The 10920-nt window shown below is 29.3% G+C and overlaps 1 pseudogene; it reads left to right on the top strand.

The window, feature by feature from the left end:
- The first annotated feature begins 7905 nt into the window (after positions 1-7905).
- On the top strand, positions 7906-9869 carry LOC129286254 (phospholipase A1-IIgamma-like; annotated as a pseudogene).
- Positions 9870-10920: the final 1051 nt, after the last annotated feature.

Raw genomic sequence — 10920 nt, forward strand, 5'->3', positions numbered from 1 at the left:
TTTTTATTTATAAACATAGTATAATCATTGAAAACTTGAGATATAATTTCACTATTATTTTCAATATGAAATGTATTGATTTCATACTCTAGAAATAGTGCACTCTATATTCAAATAATCTTGCAAACTTCAGGTTTCAAATTAGAAACAATCACACATGTAATCATTTTACAGATGCATCTATCAATTACTTGTATGGTTCACATGCTATCTGAATAGGTCCATATTTATGAAATTGATATATTTTCATATATGTAGAGATTTATTCCAAATCATAACTAATGATATTCTCAAATTCAATTTTTTTAAAAAAACAAGCAACACATATTAATTCTCTAATTTTATAATATGTCTGCTATTTACAAAGAATCTTCAGGTTCTTCAATGGACATTAATATATATTCTCAATAATTTTTTACATCATATATATGATCCAAAATGACCAAACAAATCATGCTAACAATATATTTGTTTAGATCAATAAACTTTTGGTTTGTAGTGACATTTTTTAACCAGTAGTAAAATTTTCAATTTTCATGATCCATGATTGATTTACAATCTCAATATATGATATCAAGTGGGGATATTTATTATGTTTTGAAAGGAAATATATAAGTGAAACTTCATCCAACATTAACATGCACTTGTATGTGCATATGCATATAATTCACTAAATCATAAAATTTGCATGTGCCTTTGCAGCCCCATGTTATTAGTCTGCAGCTTTTGTATTGAAGATCAACAGTCATTGTTGATCCATTTGAAGAACAATGATCTTCATCCTCATTTTGACAAATCCATCAAATTGTGGTATTGGGGTCAAAGCGTTTTTTATTGCGATTGGAATGGTGTCACTTGTGATAATTAAGTGGGGATTTATGTGTAGAACATATGTAAGGAAGTTAAGATTTAATTATTAGGGTAATAAATCAGATTAGGTTGTTACAGTACGGGCCTATATGCATATATTCGGCCATGGCTGATGTATTGGGTTAAGGTGCTAATTAAGCCTTCATATGATTGAATTACATTTTGTTTTCTTCTTTGGGCCCTTTCTGTTTAACATGGTACCAGAGTTCAACGTTTGTTACTTGGAGCTCCGACCCGTTTCAGCTTGCCTACTTCTTCGTTAATCTTGAAACCTCACTGTGGTCGCTTGAGTTCGTCGTTACTTGTAATGGGGTCACTTGGCTTCATTGATTATTGGGATTAACTTAGAGTCAATAATATCACAAAACATAATTCAAGTTAAATTTATTCAAATATAATAGTTGGCATTGCTCATGGAAAGATAGCTTGAGCCAACGTTGGGTAAGGATAACTCCTTGTCAAACCATGTTAAACAGAGAGGGCCCAAACTGTTATTAACAAAAAAGGGTTAATGGGCAAATTTATCATGGGAGTTTTCCATTAGGTACACTTTGTACTTTTAACTTTTGATTTGCAAAATAATATCTCAAAAGTTTAAAAAATAGTACGATATAATGTCGACCTATAACCAATGTTATAATTGGTAGTTGAAATGTTGACTAGTGTTAAAGAGAAATTTTTCTCTGGAAATTTTTATAAATGAGTAATTGGTATCCCAAACTTTTGATTAATGCAATGTTTTGGATTATTAATGTTTAAATCAAAATAAAAATCCAACAACCTGTTATTAATGTTAAAAAATGGTTGATATTTCCAGATTTTGACTAATGACCTTACCTAAGGTTGTTTGGGCACAAAACTCTCTACATGGACATTCCATAGACTTTTGCTTGAGCAAAGTCCGAAGATGCCCTTATTTTGCCCATAAGCAAGTCCAGAGATGTGTTCATGAGCAAGTCTCGGCTTATACATGCTTAACATGAATAAATACATAGACTTGTTCAGACATGCATGTGGTTAACATACCCGAATTTTCACTTAAAAATATTCAATATAATTCATCTCAAAATGTTTGTATGATTTTGTATTATAATATGTTGTTGGACATTTTTCTTGATTCGAAAGTTTAACAGTCCAAAAACGTTACAACAATTAAAAGTTTAGAATACCAATAACTTATTCAAACAAACTTCTGGGGCAAACTTGCCTTTTAATCTTAAGAATAACAATCAATGTTAGTCAAACATTTTTATAAGGTGACATTGCATTTTTTTTTGAAATTTTTGGGAATAACATTGCACTAATATAAATTAAGTATAATAGGTGAACCTAGCAGAAAATTTCAAGGAAAATTTGACCTTTTAACCCATAAAAGAATTATGAAATATTTGAAGCAATCACATGAAATTTGTTACTAAAAAAAACGAAACGAAAAGTTTTATTAAAAAAAAGAAAAGAAAAATCCATTTACTTTCCCAGATTTTTTGTTTGACCTGTATAACTACCTAGATTTACAATTAAATATATCTGCAGTATTTTGCAAGCACTATTCTTTATATATATATATATATATATATAAGCAACTCTAGAATACACGGTTAATTTAATTTTCGTATTTCCAAAGTTATATGTCGGCCGTAAAATTAGTATTTATACCATTTACAAGCTTTATCTAGATATATTCTCTCCTATTTTTATTATAAGACACTTTCAGTTACTTCATTAGAACTAAAGAGAAGTAATTAAGTAATTAATTTTGCCTAAAATGAAATAGAATAATATTTTAATTTTATTCTTATTTAAATGGAAAGTTTTCAAATTTGCACTGCATTCTCTTTCATAATTAATTAATAAGTTTAAATAGTAATAATATTAAAAAGTAATTAACACTTACCCATCAAGTACCTTATATTAAGAATAAAAAAATCCTTCTAAAAGGTATGCTACAATAGGAACTAGAAGGAATATATATATATATATATATATATATAGTATCCAGTAACAATATTGAAACGCAATTATCAACATTGTCGACGGCAATCTATCAAACATATTTTTAGTGGGATCAAGAACATTCTCTGTCAACAACAGAGATTAGTATCTGTAACTTATAAAAAGGTAAATGATAGATGTTTTTTTTTTTTGGAGAATTACAGTTAGATCCCACACAAGGGAATTAATTACTGCAAGATCTATTGACAACTGAATTAAATTGCATTGGTTGTGTTGTCAATGCAGTTTATTTCAGTTGTCAATGGATCTTGTAGTAATTAATTTCCTTGTGTGGGACTTTAATATCATTCTCCCATTTTTTTTTCAATTATGAGAAATTCTTATAACAGAATTCATATTTAATTTCTCTTTACTATTGTTAATATCAAAATTAATTTATATTTAATGTCATGAATTTTATATTGGACAGAATATAAATAACACAGTGCACCCAATCTATTTAAGAATTTCTTTTCAATTAGTTTGTTCCAAAAACTAGAGTTAGGAGTAAGTTATTAGAAGTTGAACTTTTTAAGTCTTAACTGATCTATTAGTCCCAATTTAAAAGATATTTTGATAAAATTACACTTATCAATGAAATTTATTAAACACAATTTATAATCTTAATTTTTTTATAAATTTTCAAAAACATCCTTCATTAATAAGAGAGAGTGTGAATAAAATTTATTTGAGGAGTGAATAATAACGGATAATAGTAAAATAGTTATCATTAATGAAATTTTATTTTCTTCAAAATATCTTATATTTTGGAATGTCTAATAATTTCAAAAAATCTCTTATATTTTTTTCCCCTAGTATCTGCTCAAGAGATAAGAGTCTCTACTATTCACACTAACCTAGCTGGGTATTTAGTAAACATTTATGATGATAAACTCTATTAAAAAATTTAAGTTATTTTAATATTTTGAGGTGAAATTAATATGCTTTTACTAAAAGTGTCTCAATAAATAATTTACTTTATATTTATTTTAAAATGAACCACCCTATTAAATATGGGTAAATATGAAAAAAAGATGTTAATTTAAAGACAACTAATTATTTTATTGGAATGTAATTTGATTAAAAATGTCTTATATTTTTTTAATAGAGAAAGTATTACTTTACTAAAATATTGGAAACATTGCTTGCGCCTTTGCCGCAACAAAATTGCAAATTACAATAGTATATACATGAATAAACCTCACACGACTATGTGAGTCGGATAATTTTCAATTAATATTAATTGACTGATATATCACAATATGTGCATGGGATGTTTAGATAAAAAGAACCAGCCTAAAAAAAATTATTTCATGAAAAATGATAGGATGTAAAACATGACAATACACGAGAAATTATATATTCTCACCAGTCCAAAATATAAGCATCTTTAATACTAATAAGCATGCCAATAAAATTCTCATTCTCATGAAAATATTTATTGTTTTTCTTTTTTTTATATCCTTAGTTATAATTTATGATGACGAATGAGAAGAAGACCATAAATTCATAAATTTACAGACACAATAATCTTGATTAATAAATATAAGGGGTAAAATAATTTCTTTTACAAATACTAAGTTGCTCATATTTTGGACTAAGATTAGCTAGAAGAAAATATTTATATTTTGGATCAGATGGAGTAAGTATATCATATTACCATGTAAAATATAAGCAAATTAAAATAATTCAAAATGAATAAATGACTGAATCTTGTTACCATAAAATCACTCCCTTTGATAAACTTTTTTTTATTGATATATATATTTATTCTTTATATCCCAATTTATATGACATTTTAATCGGAAGTGATTTGGTATTTCAAAATATAAGACACTTTGTCAAAATAATGTTTCATTAATCATGTCTTTCAATATTGTTCTTCCCTTTTTATTATATATTTTCTCCCTTTTTTCAATGTTTCACAAATAAAGTTATATTAAATGAAGAGTATTTTTAAAAATTTATATTTGTGTTTTTAAAAAATAGGGTTGTAAGGTGTATTTAATAAATTTTATTGGTATACATAATTTTTTTAAAAAGTGTCTTATAAATTAAGAAGGGGGAGTACATACATGTGGTGTGTATATGTAATAATGTAAATGATTGTCCACAGCAAAATTTATTGCCTCATGTAGTTCTATAATAATAATTTTGACAATCATAATAAACTGTGTAAAATGATACTTTCTCTTGTCCAAAGTATAAATAACTTTAAATAATAATCTGCATATCAATAAAATTGTTATTATCATAAAAATATATACTTTTTTTCTTTTTTACTTAGTCCTAATTTATGATGAGTTAAAAGAAAGTTATAAATTCACAGTAAACATAATAAAATAATTCTTTTTGCCTTTTGGTAAGTGTGTAAAAAACTCAAATGATATTTGAAAAGATTTTGACAACCTAGGTCCTTTTGGGTCAGAGAAATTCTATCTATGGGAATGGAAATGAAAAGGAAACTCAAAAAGATATTATGCTTGGTGCTCAAAAATCAGAAGCTTGATTTGATTAATTAATTCATCAAAGTCTCTTCCATCCTACTCCCTATATTGCCCATATGAAACTAGGGTCTTTTCCTTGGAAAATCAACTAGAACTGCTACACAGACACACATAGGGGATAGATTTGCTCAATGTCATAGAAAATTAACTTCAAATCATATATTCATAAAAAAAATGATTAGCATATGTTTGGTGAATGGTCCTCTTGTCAGTCTTATGTGGCATAAATAATTAGATCCTATTTTATCTGATGTCCTCAGCCAAATGGACAAAAAAAAGTTAGATGGAACATTTCTGAATAAGTATGCTATTGCATTCAAATTGTATATAATCAATGATGAGTTTGGTGCGGATATCTTCTAAGGATTCTTTTCTTGACTGTCATTTTAGCTTCCAGCTTTTAAAGTGATCGATTGGATCGTTGACCTGTTAGGTGTATATAGTATGATTAGAGTTTTTAGTGATGATATGATATAGAAAGACGTGCCATGCATATATAGTACAAGATTTTTTTTTAAATAATGTTTTATTGTTGTTGTTGTAATGAGTTAAATATTTCCGTTCACATGCACCACGTTAAATTATTAAAGATTCCCCGAAAAGATTCATTTCTTGAAATTTTCTAAAGCCTCAACGCTAACACGTTTATTGTTTTAGATATTATTTATTTTACTCTTTTAAAAAACTACAATCGGATTATTTATTGGGAAAGCAATACTTCCTTTGATAGGATTTGGATCAAATGAGTGACACAAATCCACTCACTCAATGAGCATCTCCATATTAGAGGTTTTATAATATTATATTTAGAAAATATTAAATCTCAATTTTTTACAGGGGACACTGTATGTGAGTAATGTTTTGATTGTAATAGTTGTTTTAAATTCTTGGATGAATATATATATATATATTGATAATTTTCAAGTATTGAAGAAATATAGTAACTATAATTGGGATATTCATTGAGTGAGTGAATTTATTAGGCTACTCATCGGATCCAAAATTCCTTCTGATAATGTCAATCTTGTATTATTTTCCCTTTCCATGTCCGAATACCGCGGATATATAAATTTCTCTTTGACCAATAAAACACCCTTTGACACAGAAATTCCCGAGTTGCTTTAGTCAAAATATGAACATGTTTAGAAATACTTGTTTGTTTTGTATAAAAAAAAATGAATACATGTTTGTCAAAACAAAGAACATAGTTTTTGCCAAAATCATAGTTTGGGTTTTTGGCAAATTTGTTTCCAAACACCAACTTACCTACTATATATATGATATACTTTTTTTTTTTGATGAAGCTATATGCATGATGTGATGATGATCAGACTTTGCAATATTTTTTTAAAATAATTAATATAGTATAGAGCCTTCGGGAAAATATGTTTCATCTGAACAAATAGAATATGCTAATAAACTATTATATGAAAGAATAACAACTATAAGTACCATCTAAGAATGTTAATATTATGATAGGCTTTCTAAAAATTTTCATTGCTGAAATATGAGAAACTAAGTACTGAATTTGGAAAATTTAAGTTGTGACGAGATCTCGATTTAGTATTTACATTCTTCTAAGGTCTTGAATTTTCATTCTCCCCATTGTTTCTCCAAATTATTGGTCCTTTAACACCAATATACATGTACTACAATTAACTTCAATTGTTAATTATGAGCATTGCTTTAATACTATTATAGGGAAAACACAATAGTAGATCGTTATGCTTTGATTGCAGTTTGTTTTTAATTCCTATAATTTTATTTCATTGTTTTGAGTCCTATAGCTTTAAAAATGCATATAAAGGACATGAGCTGGCACTGGCATGGGTAATTTTGCTGTAGTTCTGCCAACTTATTTTCTCATATGGTAAAATTAAGCTGATAACATGGAAATGAATTGACCAAGTATGATTAAAAATTAAAGGTAAATAGGAAACAACTTTTTTTTTTTTAATATCTGGCTTATCAAACAGGATGTGGCAGATGAAGGCAATTCCTTATATGCATTTTCTAATCATTAGGGACTAAACGTAGGCAAGTCAAACCAAAGGGATCGAAAACAACGAAATAAAACCATGAGAACTGAAAAAAAAAAACACAATCAAAGTACAATGACCTATTGTTGTGGTTTTCCAATAATATTATACCTGCAGTCAACTTATACAATTTCTAATGAGAATTGTTTAAATATTTTTTCTTGATTAGAATTAATGTGTTGTTAAATGTTCAATTTGCTGTCAAGATTTCGGACTGATAATTTGGAACATCTCAAAAACGATATGTATCATGTGTGGAAACCATTTCCAGAGGACTAAACAATAGTTTATATATATGTGTATATATATATATATTAGTTTATCGCGAAACGGAAAGAACTAAACAACAAACACTAGTTTTATACTATAGATTGTTGTGAATTCAAAGAGGCAAAAGTCAGACTACAGAAAACTAATTCTGCAGATGAAGAAATGAATACCTATTTATAAAGCAAGAGATTCAAGAGGTCGATAATTATTTACACAGAAACATAAAGATGAGCAATATTGCTGGAAGATGGAGACTCCTAAGTGGGAAAAACCATTGGGAGGGTCTTCTGAACCCTCTTGACATCGATTTTCGAAAGTACTTGATTCATTATGGACAAATGACACAAGCCACGTATGATACTTTCATCTTAGAAAAAAGCTTCCAAGTTTGCAGGAGCAAGCAAGTATGCTAAGCAGAATTTGTTCGCGAGGGTGGGTTTGGAGAATGGCAATCCCTTTAACTACAGTGTGACAAAGTATCTGTATTCAACATCAGAAATCAAAGTTCCTGAAGCTTTTGTGATAAGACCATTGCCAGAGGATTGCTGGTGCAAGGAATCAAACTGGATAGGGTATGTTGCTGTGGCGACAGATGAAGGCAAAGCCGTGTTAGGAAGGAGAGATATTGTGATTGCATGGAGAGGAACAATAAAAACGTTAGAGTGGATTAATGATTTTCAATTCCTGTCGGTTCGTGCTCCTATATTGTTTGGTGGCAAGGGTTTGAGTGATCCTAAAAGTGCATCAGGGTTGGTACTCGATGTACACTTCAAATAATCTTCAATCTCGATTCAATGCAACCAGTGCAAGAGACCAGGTATTTGTTTTATTTCTTTGTTTTCTTTTCTTTTTTTGTTGTTTTGATAGCCAATTATTTAGCATCAAGAGTTGCATCAGATTTTGACTAATCCGATTGAGTCGAGTAAGGCCCAAAATAAAAGGTGACTCTCCCAGAAGTGTCCTTTGCATCATTATGAACTCAAACATATGAGGTTTCAAGCTTAAGAGGAATCCAGCCCCTTTCAGTAGGGCCGATACCTCGTCTGTGGTATTTGTTTTCTTTTGAATCATGAAATTTACTGTTATAGTCTTGAGTCAATCGACAATTTTCTATTCAAATCCAGTGACCTAATGTTTGGTTTTATCATAATTCAGTAAAAATTGACTCAAATTCAAAGTCCTTCAAATTCATAGGATTTAGATTGGACCATCTCTTTAGTTATAAATTTTCCTGTTTGAAAAGTTATAATTGCATCTCTACAGCTTTAAAAAAAAAATTAATTTGATTGTCCCACATGTTATTTTTTCTCAAAACTGTTGATAAGATTCTTATGTACTTTCAATATATGTATATATTATTCACACCATCCGAAGGAGCAAATGTCGAACGTCCTGATGATCACCCGTTGTGTGGAACAAATATAGAATATAAATTAAAAAAAAAAGACCATATACTGATGGAAAATGACTTTTAAAGGAACGAAATAGTCTCTTTCTTGTGTAGAACCTGATATCTTTGAGCTTACATGACCCAATAAAAACATCATTTCTTGATGATATATAGTAATTAATGCTTTATGGACAGGTTTTAAGTGAGATAAGAAGGCTAGTAGATTTATACAAGGATGAAGAAATCAGCATAACTGTAGTGGGACACAGTTTAGGAGCTTCACTGGCAACCCTAAACGCAGTGGACATAGCTCGAAATGGCTACAACAAGCCAACTGACGCACCAGACAAAGCATGTCCTGTCACAGCCTTTCTTTATGCGAGCCCTCGAGTTGGAGAATTCATCTTCAAGAAAGTTTTCAATGAGTTGAAAGATCTGAGAGCCTTACGGGTCGAGAATATTCTTGATATTGTTCCAAAGTATCCCGTTTTGCCCTATTTAGAAGTGGGTGATGAACTGAAGATGAACAATCAGAAATCTCCGTACTTGAAGAGTCCATGCACTACCACTACTTGGCATAACTTGGAGTGTTACTTGCATGGCGTTGCAGGAACACAAGGACTTGGTGGAGAGTTTAAATTGGTGGTGAATCGTGATATTGCACTTGCAAACAAGGGACAAGATGCTTTGAAAGATGAGAATCTTGTTCCTGCGTCATGGTGGGTTGAGAAGAATAAGGCAATGGTTCAACAATCAGATGGTTCGTGGGAGTTGATGGATCATGAAAAGGATGCATTTTGAGTCTCGTAAATGTTAAATAAATCAAAAAATAAACGTGGTTTCGCATTTAAGATTTTTATGATTCCAAGGGTTTCAATAAAATATCAACAATTAATGTGTGTATTATTTAATAGTGGAATCCTTTCACATTGTAACCCAAAATGTTTCTTTATGTTGGAATAAAATATCTATATTGCATGCGAGTTCATTTAATACGGCATTGACATTAATGTGTCTCCTTCCATTTTGTCCTTTATAAACATGCTTAGTCTTTTTTTTTTTTATTTGGCAATTGGTTTCACGATACATTATTCGGCATTCACTTGATGTTTATGTTTTTCAATTATTAAAATGTGGATTCAGGAAGGAAAGAATGGAAATTAATTAGAAATCAATAATTATGATAACATATATCTCACATTTTAAAAAGTACATTGAAATAGAAGCATAATATATCTACCAGCTAGTTAATTAATTAGTTGTCTCAAAGTGGGATTTTGAAACTGTTGTTCTCAGGAGTTGTGAAAACCATGGTTCAAAAATGAAAAAAATATTACTTTATAGTGATTTTAGAATAAGATTACAATAAACTACTGTAATTTGTATGTCATATATAGTACCATTCATATTGGCTGAATATTTTTTTCTTAAATTGACAGACCCTACTTAAAAAATAAGATACATGCTTTGAATAATAATATTCCCAAAATAGCTTTTGAATTTGAAATTCGGATTTCTAAGTCTCTAAAAGTTGCAGAAGAGGCTCCAAATTATAACACATCTTTTAATAAACTGAAAATTCGGATTGCTAGGTCACTAAAATCATATTACAAGCTCAAACGAAGAGTTCATCACCTTTTCCATGAAAATCACATTTCTAAGTTTTGACCATCCTTTCAAGAAACCGACCATTGGATTCCTGACTCAGGTGAACAGTACTACTTTTTAAATGTGTCAATATATAATTAATGAAGGTAGTACTTTTATTTTGAGTGTTTGAGATGCTTTCTCAAGCCATAGGACTTCATGTTTGGGTGTTTCTTTTTCGTAATTTGCGGAAATGTTGGAGTTT

This window comes from Prosopis cineraria, unplaced genomic scaffold (assembly GCF_029017545.1).
Source record: "Prosopis cineraria cultivar Desert tree isolate PC_DT_omini unplaced genomic scaffold, ASM2901754v1 PC11, whole genome shotgun sequence".
NCBI classification, from domain to species: Eukaryota; Viridiplantae; Streptophyta; class Magnoliopsida; order Fabales; family Fabaceae; genus Prosopis; species Prosopis cineraria.